Genomic DNA, 15,151 nt, shown 5'->3' on the forward strand with positions numbered 1-15,151 from the left:
ACTGAGAGTGTCAGACTGACAGCAACACAGCTAAATTAATTATTTACTCTTGCTGATGAGGATCAACCTCTATTACATCAACAATATGTGCTGCAGAATGGAAACTGTAGTCATTTCTGTTTTTTGATTGATTAAAGTGATTGTTCAGTGTGCACTGAGAATGCTATTAGCACGTATGCTATGAATAAAATACTGCTATACTATTTTAAAAAATTAAACGGTGTCTGCAGCACCTAATAACAAATAAAGTATTTGATCTATCAAAGATGTGAGGCAGATCAAAATTCTTAAGTTAATTCATAAAGCTGAAAACAAGCAATTGTATCATCTCTCTGAAGTCCTCTGTCCTTCATAAAAACAGAATGACAATATTCAGCAACACTCAACACACCAGTCAGGTACTGCTTTGTGTTCACTTTGGGAAAGTGACTATAGCACAGCTTTAACCAATGAACATACAAATCTTTTCCTTCTACAGTGAGTTTGCCCCCCTGTTGTCACATGGTCTAAACATGACATCACCCGTGTGTGGACCGCTTCCTTCTTATGATAAAATGGCTCTAACAAGCTTATGAAGCAGCTCTCAGATGTGTTTATATTATGAAAGAAACTTAAAGAGAACAACAAATGACTTTTATACACAGCTTTTTGTTTTTTTGGTCATAAACATCATTTATTGCTCCTTTAATGGGTGATGTAGAAATTCTTTTGCAATAAAAACCCACAGCACCTAATAGTCCTTATGTGATTTATTCAAAGAACAGTTTATATTTATAACAGCAATAAAAGAAAAAGGAAAAAACAAAACAAAAAGAGAAAGAAGTATTAAAACTATGAAATCTCAGAAAATCTCATCTTCATACTCTGAATCTTTATACTCTGCTTTCAATGATGAGCCCAGAGAAGAGAGGAGAACAGAATCATCTCTCAGACCTCAATAACAGATTCCACCCATATTTAAATCATAAGAAACTCCAGATACAGAATTCAACATGCAGTCATTATTATTCCTGTTAGGAAAGAATCTCAAATTATTATCAGCTTAATAATCACACAATCATTAAAAGATGCAAAAAGTGTGAGAGAGAATGTATCAAATCCTTTTCTTCCAATATAAAAAGTAAAAAGTGGAACAATTGTTTGAAGCAATTTTGAGGTTTAAATTGATGTAAAATATTTTGTTTGATCATTTAAATAAAACATTGCTTTACATTTTTTATTTAAAGTATCAGAATACATATTTATTTTATAGATGAAAATTTATTAAACCTAAATGTTTGCCTTGTGTTGTTTTATTCATTGTATTTATTTGGGTTAAAAAAAACAAAAGTAACAACATAGGGTGAGTAATTATGTTTTACTACTGATTATTTTATTATTTTATTATATTAAAGGGATGATCAGAACAAATACAGTAAACAGTTATGAAGTGGCTGCTTGATTTTAGTGCTAACACTGATCATAGAAAGCTGTTATACAAGTCAGTTTCAGTGAAACAGAACTTTCCTGTTTCTGACTGAAGATCACTGAACTTTCACTTCTGACCAGAACATCTTTCAGTTCTTCACCCTCAAAATGATCTACAGTGAAAATCAACACAACTTTAATTAAAAAAGGAAGCTTTTGAAAACTGATGACCTTCATCACATCAGACACAAAATGAAGATCAAAAAGTTGGATTAAGAGATCAAAGTAAGATCATAATCATTCTGATGGAATAACTTAATGAGGTGAGATGTGTCAGTAAATGTTTCTAAGTTTGGAAAAACTCAATTAGTCAAAAAGGTGTAATTTATAACTGTAATTGGTTTACATCAATTAGGGGATGTTTAAGCCACTTTATCTCATTCCTGCTCTATAAAACATTTTGACTTGTGATTGATGATAAAATCATTTCTTGAGCTTGAAGAGGTTTGAATGTAGTTTCCTGAGGAAAGACACTGGCTGTGGTCTCTCAGTCACATGATTCATCTCTGTCTGAGGCTCCTCCTCCACATCATCATAGTCTGGAAAATAAGTACATTTAACTCAAATAACACTTTTGAGATAACAGTCTTTATTTTATAGCACACTAAATAGAGCACTATGTAGGTTCTGTTTAGTACTGCAGGCTGCAGCTCAGCTCATTAAACTCAACCTGAAATCAAAAAGAACCATTTTTATCTTGTTGGTTCATCTGTCTGGTCATATTATTATTTCACCATATAAATTAAAAGGTAAAATTATTGTTTATCTGTAATTTTCCTTCAAAACGTAATGACTTTTGCTTGCATGTTTTTTCATATTCTAATTTTGGATGACACTGTCGTGCACCAGTGAGTGGGAAAACTAATATAATAATATTGACAGATCATAATGTTTCACCCCCCAACCACCCCCACTTATCATCGACAGAAAATGCTGAGCTATCTCAGATATTACTTGTAATGTGTTTCACTTGCGTAATTATAACACAATTATATGGAAGAAATATGCTTCATGTTTTCTGATTCACATTTTCATTTGCTAAGCTGCAAGTGAGACATCAGGGAACACATATATAAAAATGGCTCATCGGTTCAGATTGAACTGACATTCAGATTGTACTGCGTTTAAGCTGTGTGGGCAGCAGAAGCGACATCAGTCTTGTGATTGGTCATGCAAGATTGTCATGTCTTCCAACAAACTTAAACAGAAAAAGTTACTGTACATTAGAAAGTTACTCATTAAGCAGAATTTGTGCACATATAGATGCAGAGAGGTTTGATTACTTTTCAATTTTGCCAAAATGACAGTGCTGCACTAATGATATTCAGAGTTACAGAATGATCCATGCAACTCTGCTGAAGAATTATTCAGTGCACACTTCATCATCAGTGACACAAACTGTGCTTAGAGTGTCCAGGTGAATAAGATAAATTTGTGATTTGGACTGAATAATTAAATACATGTGCATATGCAGATTTACCATACACCTGATTTAAATCATTCAGTCCACCCTCATCATTCATGTAAATCTTCAAAGAAGCAGCATCAGCTACTCACGATCAGATACGCACCATTTAATCCTCCTACATCCTGTTCAGCTGTGATAACATCATCATAGTTCTCTGGTGTGTCCACTACACAAACATGGGTAGATAAATTATATCAATAAGAAGCAAACCTGATGTTTTTACTGTGTTAAAGCTTTAGTTTAAAATTATTTATCCACATTAAGAAAAACCTACCTGTCATAATGTTGGAGTTTGGTCTAGCAGTAACAGCATCATCATAGTTATCTGTCATGTCTTCTGTCAAAATGTGGAGATAAAAGTCATTAAATCAGCTTCAGTATCATCAGTGACTGTGTTCATGTTTGAGATTACAGTGTTGTTGCATTACAAGTCAAACCTGTTACAGCAGCTGAGCTCTGATCAGCTGTGATGACATCATCATAATTCTCTGCTACGTCATCTACAACAAAACACAGAGATATTTAAAGGATATATATAAAGATGCAGATATTAGGTTTGTCAGGTTTTTCAGACATATTTTATGAATGTTGTGTTTGTATGAGTTTACTTTGTTATTGATTATGTTTCGTGTTTAAATTTGAGCTCCATTTGAGTTTTATTTACATAATAATGTGCGTATACACAGATGAGGAAGAACATTATGACCACTCAAGTGAATCGTGTTGATTATAACAGTGCCTGTGAAGGTCTGGTAGATATTAGACAGTAAACAAACAGTTGGCTCTCATATGAAGACTTGAACGACTTTGATACAGGACAAAATTTTATGGCCAGGAGACTGGATCTGAGCATCTCTGAAACGATAAGTCTTGTGGGGTGATCCCAGTCAGCAGTGATCAGTACCTGTCGACAGTGGTCAGAGGAGGGACAAACCAGGAACCAGCAACTGGGTGTGTTAAAGAATGGTTTGAGGAACACAATGAGGAGTTCATGGTGTTTGTCCCTGGGCTCCAAATTCACCAGAGATCAATCCATTCAAGCATCTATGGGACCTGCCAGACAAGTCCAAGGATCTGCTGCTAATGGTTTTGATGCCAGATCCCTCTGGCCACCTTCAGAGGTCTTGCCTCGGGAGGTCAGAGCTGTTTTGGTGGCATGCAGAGGACAAAAACCTGGCAGGTGGTCATAATGTATCAGCTCATATGTGTCAAATATTTACTTTATGAAATGTAATAAAAATTAATAAATCAAAATTTGTCCAGATTTTGTGGACATGATGATCATAAAATATCTCCTTGCACGTATCTGTAGATATACCAGATATACATACCTAGATGCCACATTGTTTATTGTTCTTTGTCTATGGTGATACGTCATGTTGGATCGATAAAGATCCGCTTGTGAACAAATTCACTTGTATTGAGAGGCGACGTGTTCTCAGGATTAAAACGGCCACAGCTTCTTTATTACTCAACCGATTTTCACCACATTCGTTTTATTATAATCCTCAGACACAGGTTAATCTGGGCTGCATGGACTGCTCTCAGTAAGTTTCATTTCTTTAATAACTGATGGTGCAAATTAGCCGTCTGGACCAGCAGGAAATTATTTGGTCTACCCACACGTCAGCAAATCCATCAATGTGTGAAACTCTTCTTATCTTAATACACATAACGCTAAGATACCCCCCTAAACATAGTCAGAATGATGAAGCTAAAGTTGGCTTCCTAATTGCAAGCTTGTATGAATTTTTCATTTCAGATGGTACAGCAGTCACTTTCTGGTGTCTGAAGTGCCACCATTTATGGTGGAACAGGAAAACTCAAACAAGATGCTGGCTGATGCATCACTTAAGGTGGAACGGGAAAATTCAAACAAGAAGCTGGCAAAGCTAACTTCAGGTTCATGCAAGAAAGTGCGAACGTTAAACTGTTATGAAGATATACGGATTAAGGAGTTCTATAGCTGACCTGGCTACAAAGCATTAACCATCATTGTAAGAAAATAACTACTACATAAAGTTAAGATTAAATAAGCTTAATATAAAACCAGAGGAGAAACAACCACATCGACTGGGTCTCTGTGTGCTACCAACCACACAGCCATATCTACACACAAACATCACACAAACAATGCTTTTCATACAATCATGAGTGTGGATCACTGCGTTCCCTCCATTATATAATCTTATCCCACTTTCTGAGCGCAATATTCTTGAAATAATATAATTTTGGGCAGTATCTTTCTTAAATTGCCCCTCTGTAATGGTACTGAATACAGTCCAGCAGTGATGTTGACCGCTCTAAAATGTATATCTATGTTAGAAACACACCTGCTACACCATCAGAGATCTCTCCAGCAGTGATAACATCATCATAGCTCTCTGCTGCAAAAAAGAAAAAAAATACATTACTTTTATTTGTACATAATATATACTCATTATTATGTATTAAAATATAATAATTATAATAATTATGATTCAGGAAATGCAAGAAAATAATTTTTAACAGAAACGTCTGATCTGCAGAAGAATCAAATCGTTAATCAGGAAAACAATTAACTCATATTCAATGAAACAGTAACACTTAAATCATAAGTATAAATCCATCATTTTACAGAGTAAACATGACTTAATAAATATAATTAGTTACTACCGACCTCCAGTTTTGTGTTTCAATCACTGGTTTTTACTAAAAACTTAAGTGTTCATGGAATAAAATAAAACTGCATTAAAATTTTCTCTTATTTCTTAATGGTTAATATTTGTCAGTTGAATGGAGTTTAACACACACGTGTTCTGGTCCTCTTACCTGAGAGAAGCTCCTCATCCACATCCTCATATCCTGAATGCTGTTCTTCAGAGAGGACACTTCCTGTTAGAGGAGAGCAGAACAGTCATCAGGGTCACAATGCAGAACCACCCACAATCCTCTGAGTGCTGTGGATCACTGTAAAGTGGGTGCATTACATCAATGTAAACAGTAGGGGGCACTCTCAGATACAAAATGTAACACACTGTAATAACAATAACAAGCAGTAAACGCTAATAGAAAAGGTGGCAATGACTACTGACAATAAATGAGAAGTAAATTTATAAAATTTTGTAAACGTTTATTTTGATTTATTTTTTATTGTTTGTACTTGATTTTTAAAATATTTTTTAAAATAATAGTGTTCTACTGATCTTTTAATTAGAATTGTTTTCCTTGAGATGATTGTGGTGTCACTGTAGAAGGTGATTATGCATGTAAACATCACACACACACACACACACACACACATCTCAGCCACTTCTCCTTCTGGGTCGCGGATGTTTACAAAACATATAGAAACAGTTTAATTTTTCATTTTGGCTGGAGTGCCCCTTTAAGACAAGGCAAGCCAATCTGTGAGAAGTACAGTGTGGTAAAACATTTCATTTTTACTTTTTTATAATTGAGTTGTTTGATTTGATTTTAAATATAGATATTTTTGTACTTTCACTGTACCATGTTCTTGCTCCCAGCTTCCACATTTGATTGAGTGAGACTGTGACACAGGGCTTATACTTTCAATTTACCACAGTTAATACTTTCTGAATCGCTGACCAGGCTTTTTCTGAAAATGGGAAGAATATTGCAATATTATACTGTATCAATTTTAACTTCACTCCCACAAGAAAGTACAATAAAACATATCTAATTATAAGCTGAAGAGAGAATTTGATGTGTATATTCATAGATTTATATAAATATATTTATTTTTAACATTCTTTGCATAACTGTTGCATAATCGTGAATTTATAATGAATTTTATAATTATAAATGCTGATTGTGATGCTTGTCAGTTTCCAGTTGTTTAACACACACACACACACACACACACACACACGCACACACATGCACACACACACACACACACACACACACACACACGTTTTCTGGTCCTCTTACCTGAGAGAAGCTCCTCATCCACATCCTCATATCCTGAATGCTGTTCTTCAGAGAAGACACTTCCTGTTAGAGGAGAGCAGAACAGTCATCAGGGTCACAATACAGAACCACCCACAATCCTCTGAGTGCTGTGGATCACTGTAAACTGCGTTGGTTACAGGAAATAATATCAGTGCGGCCAGTAGAGGGCGCTCTCAGATACCACACTCAAGACTCACTTGGTCACTGACATACTAGGTCACTAGGTCACTGTCTTACTCACTTACTCGGTTTATTAGTCACTCACTCTTGGTCACTTGCTCACTCGGTCACTTGGTAACTCATTCTGTCATGAAGTCACATATTCACTCCCTTGATCACTCATTTACCTGGTTATTAATTCAGTCGCTCATTATTACCCAACCTATCCTGTCATTCCCTCAGTCATTTGGTTACTCGGTCATTCAGTAAGGATCTCAGTCATTCAGTAGGTCATTCAGTAACTCACACTGTCTCTTGGACACTCAATCAGTCAACTGGTTACTTACTCATTTACTCATTCAGTCACTCACTGAAACTTTGTGATAAACATGGATACGTTGGACATGGACATGCACTCAGTACCTTATTTACCCAGTCAGTCAGTCTCTCACTCAGTGGTTGACTTGTTCAGTCACTCAATAACTCACTCAGTCACCCACTGATTAACTGTCTCAGTCATTCACTCAGTTACTCCCTGACTCAGTAATTCACTCACTCACTAATTCACTCACTCACTCACTCACTCACTCACTCACTCACTCACTCACTTACTCACTTACTCACTCATTCACAGTGATAAACACACACACACACACACACACATTTTGGGCCATTTCATACTAGATAGTTACCCAAACCTTAACTAGAATAACCTCACCTACAAATTTAAAGATTTACATTACTTTATACCTTTGCATGCTTCATTGTGGGGGCCACAAGCTGGTCCACATGAGGAAGAACATTCCCCACAACATGAGTGTATAAACAGGTTTAGGTCCACACAGTGCATCATAAACCTTCTCCACACACACACACACACACACACACACACACACTTACATGCACACATGCATACGCTCCTTCAACATGTAACTTTCTCACATACACATATTTATACTCTTCCTCTCTCTCTCTCTCTCTCTCTCTCTCTTTCTCTCTCTCTCTCTCTCTCTCTCTCTCACACACACACACACACACACACACAAAACCACATGCAAACACACAACACTCCCCCCTACACTCTCTCCCTTTCTAATTTCCTCTCTCCATCTCTCTCTCTTACGCACACACACACACACACACACACACACACACACACCTGCAGCTGTGTGGTTTCTCTGTATGTACATAAATGGAAGTTTTACAGGAATTACTCAGTTTAACTTCAGCTGCCTGATAGATGCTTATCAGCAGAATTAACACACTACACTACATGTAGAGCTACTCTAACTGCACATTTCATCTAATATACACTAAACTCTCATGTAACTGACTTTGATTACATTTATTTTATTTAAACTGTTGAATCAAAATACAAGAACATTAAATTGCTGTGATCACTGAGAACTAGCTGGTATAGCTGGTAGGTATAGCTGGGTGTCTTCTGTTATCTTCATTGTAAGTTTACTTTAATACAACTATCCTCATGCAGAACAGTCTATATATCACTCACCCCTTTGAGTCAAGTCATTTCTTTTAGTAATGTATCTGCGGTCGATCTCCTCATAGACTGCCTCAGTCAGAGTCTTACGCCTCATCTTAGAGAGCCCTGTGAGGGAGACAAAGAGAAACATGGAGCCAGTTCAGCAGAAGACAATCTGATGACAGATTGAAGGACTAATGATGTTAAGAGAATGTATAGAAAGTGGATTGTAGATGATCTCTGACTCGCTCTACCTCTCCTGAGCACTCTGTTCTGGTAAAACAGCACAACCAACAGCACTAAGGCCAGGAAGAGCACTGCTCCCAGAACCAGGAGAGGCACTGGATAGATGGAGGGATCATCCACTGGCGGAAGAGTAATTGTTCCCTTTGTTGTCTGACCAACTGAAAATAAAAACATAGAACAGAAAACGTGTAAATCACTGAACAATCAATTCAGAAAAAAACTGAAAAATGACCCAAAAGACAAAAAAGTACCTGCAATGGTGGAAGTGGTGGTTGTAATTATGGTTGCAGCAGTAGAAGGTACAGATATGTCTGTAAGCACAAAGCATAAAACATGAATATTGACTTAAATTTGAACCGGATAGTCTGATTCTGATGTTACAGCCAAGTAACTGCATATGTCAAACTTGCTTTAGACACATAATTTTTAGCAAGTTCACTTTTAAAACAGGCTTGTAGATTATTAACACTGAGATGAAAGTGATTTCATTAGAAACAAAAACTCCAAAGTCCAGCAGACTCCTCTGACCTTCACAGATGACTCCAGCGTGCTGCTTGTGGGAGCAGTCAGTGTGTTCCTTCAGGGAATGGGGACAGTCCCACAGGTGAATCTCATTCCCTCTACACTTCACTCTGTTCAGCCAGATAGGCTCTTCACCAGCACCAAAGACAGCATTCCTACCAGCACTCAGCGCCGGCCCACAGCCCAGCTGCCTACAGACCACCTGAGCATCCCTAATGTCCCACAGATCAGCACAGACAGAACCCCACTTAGCATTGTGAAACACCTCCAGCCTCCCAGAGCAGCTTCCATTTCCTCCTCTCAGCCTGAGAGGCAAGTGATCTACATCACATATGAGAAGATACAGGAACACTGGAAAATTAATCTTATCACAGAATTAATAACAGTACAGCTCTACAGTGCAGCATAGTCTTTACTCTGTGTATATTAACTGATTAAAGGGCCATTAATGTTTGTATGAATAAGCTAAATAACATTTCTAACACTTGTGTGATTAATGTTCTGTCCCAGTCAATGGAATATCATCCATATAAGTTTGCAGTTCTTACTTGAGCACTGTCTGTGATGAGGAGATGAAGAACATGTCAGATGGCTTCGTAACACACGATCATCTTCATTTTCTGTGAGTATATTAAGATAATTCATTAATCACTGAGCAAAGATTTTGCTTATAGATGTATTTCTCTAGAACATTCAGTTCTGTTGATTGATTTGTTCTGGTGGCACTCAGAGAAAATAATAGAAAATTATTTGACATTCTATTCATGTCATCTTACAAAACTACTAGAAACTCCTAACCTGAACAGGTTATTTCAGCCACTTCGTTGCGATTATCACAGTTATTCTGTCTCCAGGGTGAAGATGGACAGTGCCACAGAGTGGAATCATGTTTCCTACATTTCAGATTATCCAGCCAGTTAGGAGCTGATTCCACTCTTGCATTAGTAGCCCTGTCACGGCCAGATCTTCCACAGTTCAGCTCCTGACAGATGAGACTTACTGTTTCTTCATCCATCCCATTTACACACACATTACCCCAGGTTCCATTGTAGAACACTTCCAGATTCCCCTCGCAGCCCTCAGTGAGTCTGAACTCTTTATACTCTGGTGGTTGAAGGATTAAACTAAGTTAAATCCATTATTCTCCTTTTTTCAATTAAAACATTTTAGTATGTTAAACAACGCTTCATTCGTTTATTCACTCATTCATTGAGTCTCTAGCATTCATTCAAAAAGTTCATTAAAAGCTGCAGCTTCTGGAAACATTAATTTCACTTTACCTGAACACACGACTCCTACGTCATCCTTGTGCCCACATTCGTCCTCTCCACACAGGTGAAATCTGCAGTTCCACAGTGACGTCTCGTTCCCCTCACACTCCACCTCATTCAGCCATATGGGTCCAGTTCCTGGTCCAAATTGGGCTGGTACAGGAGCACTGAGGGCCACTCCACACTGCAGCTGTCTGCAGACCACCTGCGCATCCTTAACGTCCCATAAGTCATCACTCACTGTCCCCCATGAGCCACTGTGGAAAACCTCTAACCTTCCTGCACATTTTCCCCCAGAACCAACCAGCCTGATGGAGCTGTGAGCTGAATTAAACTTACCTACACACACACACACACACACACACACACACACACACAGGACTTCACATTGAATACTCAGTGCAGGAAGTAACACTGCATCCCTGTCCCTAATGATCACATGGTGAGCATTTAGGTCCCGTTGTTTTGAAGTGAATGTGTCCCAAAGTCTGAAAATCATTAGTAACCTTAAGAATTTTAACTACCAAACATTTTTGCAACTAAATAATCTTTTTTGTGATTTAGTGAGAAATATTTAGGCTTTCTGTGTGTACAACTGTCCAAAGATATGTTTGTTTTCATGTCATGGCTAGCATTTTTATGTTCTGCTCAAAATCTTACAGCCTTTAGCTAAAATCTTTACAGCCAAAACAGTCACTACTGAAATGTTATATATTATTATAATTGTTCTTTTAGTGACTAAATGAAATCATTCAATCATGTCATTTAATAAAAAGGATTGTTAATACTGACCAGAGCAGGTGATTGAGAGCTGTTCTCTGGAGCTGCAGTTGACTGCTTGTCCGCTGCTGCAGTTCCCCAGATGAGCTTCACTCCCAGAACAATTGAAACCCGTCACACACATGTAGCTGCGTTCAGGACTGGATGTAGAGGAGCTGGAGAAGTTGAACACAGAGCCACAGCCCAGCTGTCTGCAGACCACAGAGGCCTCAGACTCACTCCAGGAGTCCAGCAGAACTCTCCTCCAGTCCTGCATGAAGTACACCTCCACCTCCCCCTCACACTCCAACCCTCCAGACAACATCACTCGTCCCTCATGAAATGCCAGAGATGAACCTGAACAGGGAAACTCTCTGGTAATTGCAGTTACCAATTTATTTTTCAATTTGATGATGCTATTGACTCAGTCATTTACTAACACAGTATTTATTGCTTTTACATGCTGTACACAGTTTTGAGCTCACCGTTACAGATGACTCCAGCATCCTGTTTATGAGAGCATGCAGTTCGACTCCATGATGAAATGGGACATTTTGACAGGTGTGTTTCGTTCCCCTGACAATCAAACACATCAGCCCAGATCTGGCCACTCCCCTCCCCAAACCAGTCTGACCCCAACACAGCCACAGCACTTCCACAGTTCAGCTGACCACAGAGGACACTGGCAGCTCTCATATCCAAGTTAACATCACACACTGTGCCCCGCTCACTGAGGTACTGGAGCTCTACCATCTCGACCAGAACAGGAGTCAGAGCCGTTCACCAGCCGAGCCTGAGTGTGACCTGAATACACAACTGAGAGATCAGTGAAACAGCATAAAACTGATTATATACATGAGAATAAACAACTGCAACTAATTAATCATTTTCCCAGTGCCACCCATATTATTGACAGCCGTTTAATTTTTTACCCAAGTTTTTTCAGTTATAATTTCTTGCCAACTATCTAACTGTCTCCCAATGCCAAACAGCTACCTAAATGCTATCATGTGCTGACTCTGAACTTATCATTTCTAATCTACAAGCAGTATGATTCAGCCTTCTTATAAGCCTTTAAAGCAGAGATTAAATATTAATACTTAACCTGAACAAATGAGTCCCACATCATTCTCATGAGAGCACATTTGTGAAGTTGATGTTGAACAGAGATGAATTTCAGATTCATTGCCTCTACACTGAAGCTCCTCTGACCACATCTGACCCTCCCCTCTGCCAAAAGCAGCTGCTCCCAGCACCTCCACAGGAAGCCCACAGCCCAGCTCTCGACACACAACCTCTGCATCCTGCTGGTCAAAGTTAGCGTCACATACGGTTCCCCATTTTGCTCCATATCGCATGTTGACTGTCCCAGAGCACAGATGTAAACCCTCGGTTAGTCTCAGTTTTTCACCTGTGTAATTAAATCATATATACACTGAGCACGACATGCAACAGGCAGCATTTCATTTCCTTTTATTTCCTTCCAGGTTACAATTGTATGATTCATGTTTATAATGCTTTTATAAAATATTTGTCATGCACAATTATGATGATTACTTTTTGGAAGACTATTGTTTTAAAAATAAATATAGTTTACCTGAGCATCTCACTCCAGCATCTTCATTATGATTACAGTTCTGTTCACCCCAGCCTCTTGATCTACAGTCTTTCAGGGTAGACTCTGATCCACTACAGCCCACATCATCCATCCAGATCCGTCCCGATCCTGGTCCATAGTGAGTACTATCCAGTACATACACAACATGTCCACAGCCCAGCTCTCTACACACCACTGCAGCATCTTTCATATCCCAGTCATCATCACACACTGTTCCCCACTCATTATCATGAAACACCTCCACTCTCCCAGCGCAGTCATTATCACCACTCACCAGCCTCACACTGTCTGTACAAAAATGAGATCGAGTGAGTGATGGAATTCAGGAGAATGTAATTTGCATATCAAAAATCATATATTATCAATAATCATATATATCAATAATTTGTGAAATTAAGCTTTGACACTACATTTCAATTATGTTCTATTTATTTTATTTGTGTACGGTGTATTTTTGTAGACATTTCTAAGCAGAACGTGCCGCAAATCTTAATTTTTATATTGTGCTACTTAAATTGCATTTCAAAGCCACGTCTCTACATTTCATAGATGATAAATCCATAGATAAATGCATTAAGATAAAACTAAATAATAAAATGTCTCGCTACCACTAAACACAAGGTACAGCACTAAGAGCTTTGTGTTTCTGTCCTGGTTCTAGATCTCTAATACTGTTCAGTGATCGTCGCCCTCAGGTCAAAACATTTCTTACTGTATTTTGTTTGTACAGGGTTTGTATACCCACAATATTTATAATTTTACCTACTTACTTATTTGCCTATTTTATATATATATATATATATATATATATATATATATATAAATTTCACATTTCACATCAAAATGGCTCTTTGTCCATGAAGGTCACTGAAAAGGTTTTAATTAGCCTTCCTTGTATTTACATTGTTTATACATAATTCAAATGTTTTTACTCTGGAATTGAACAGAGTAAAAATACTATTTGCAAAGTGTAACGGCATTTCGAAAAGTACAACAGCAGCATAAACATTATCTTAATATTATCGTCTTAAAGGGTTAACAGGCTTGTGACCCAATTCTAGAATTTCAGAATTCTACAATTATTAAAATAATTGTTAACAGATTTGTTAGAATTGTTAGTTTACACTGATATTCAAACAATATTATGTTGCCTATGTTTCCTTTGATCAGTTAAAAAATACTGTACGGAAACCACTTTAATACTATACATTGAACAGTGTCATTACACTGATACAAATACACCACACAAAACATTTGGATCACATATTTTACTCTTGTTTCTACTCTATTGCTCCTAAACATAAAACATGACAAAAAGGCTTTTTTTCTGTTACTCGATTCTTTTCACAATGACTCTGACAATGAACACCTACCAGCTGTGATGAGTGAGATTGTGGAGAGAAGAATGAGAGCCGCACAGCTGTCCATCTTACTCTGACCTGCACACAGTCCATTCAACTCAGCAGCAGAACAAGCTTCACCTCCACTCCCCTGAGAGACTGAAGAAACTGAGAGAGAGAGAGAGAGAGAGAGGGAGAGAGAGAGAGAGAGAGAGAGAGAGAGGCTTCCCACAGCCGCCAATCACATTCACTATGACCTTATTAGAAAGAGGAGAGGAAATCATCAAACATTTTCAGAGACAAATCAGAGGAGGCGTTTTTTTCTTTCTCCATATTTATCAAAAGAGCGTCAGCGCTGATGAACAGAACTCCACCTCTGTCTCTAGAGGAGTGTGTGTGTGTGTGTGAGGAGAGACGCTCGCAGCAGTGTGGTGAGAAACACACCAACATACAGGAGACTGACTTCAGAGAGAGGAAACACTCCAGTGTAATACAGCGTTAATGCTGCACCTGCAGAGAGCTGATCCACACACTGATAACCATAACACACACACACACACACACACACACACACACACTGATAACCATAACACACACACAGAACTGCTGAGTTAAAATACAGACACACAGAAATGAAAAAAGTAAAGTTCAAAATCAACTGACCACAAGTACAATAAACAAATGATCCAAATTATCAGTACAGAAGTGAATAGTGAGTGAATAGTGGTTGTCTTGTGATTTTTTTCTTTGTCATACAGAGAACAAAATGTCAGTAACCATAAATAAAAATACAGAATAAACTGTGATTTAATAAAGAGAACACGATATGCTTTAACATAATTATTTACTTTTACCCACATAAGT

At 37.9% G+C, this 15,151-nt stretch overlaps 1 pseudogene; it reads right to left on the reverse strand.

The window, feature by feature from the left end:
* The window catches only part of LOC108436017, a 33,624-nt pseudogene extending 19,202 nt beyond the window's left edge, over positions 1-14,422 (reverse strand).
* Positions 14,423-15,151: the final 729 nt, after the last annotated feature.

This window comes from Pygocentrus nattereri, chromosome 1, assembly GCF_015220715.1.
Source record: "Pygocentrus nattereri isolate fPygNat1 chromosome 1, fPygNat1.pri, whole genome shotgun sequence".
Lineage (NCBI taxonomy): Eukaryota > Metazoa > Chordata > Actinopteri > Characiformes > Serrasalmidae > Pygocentrus > Pygocentrus nattereri.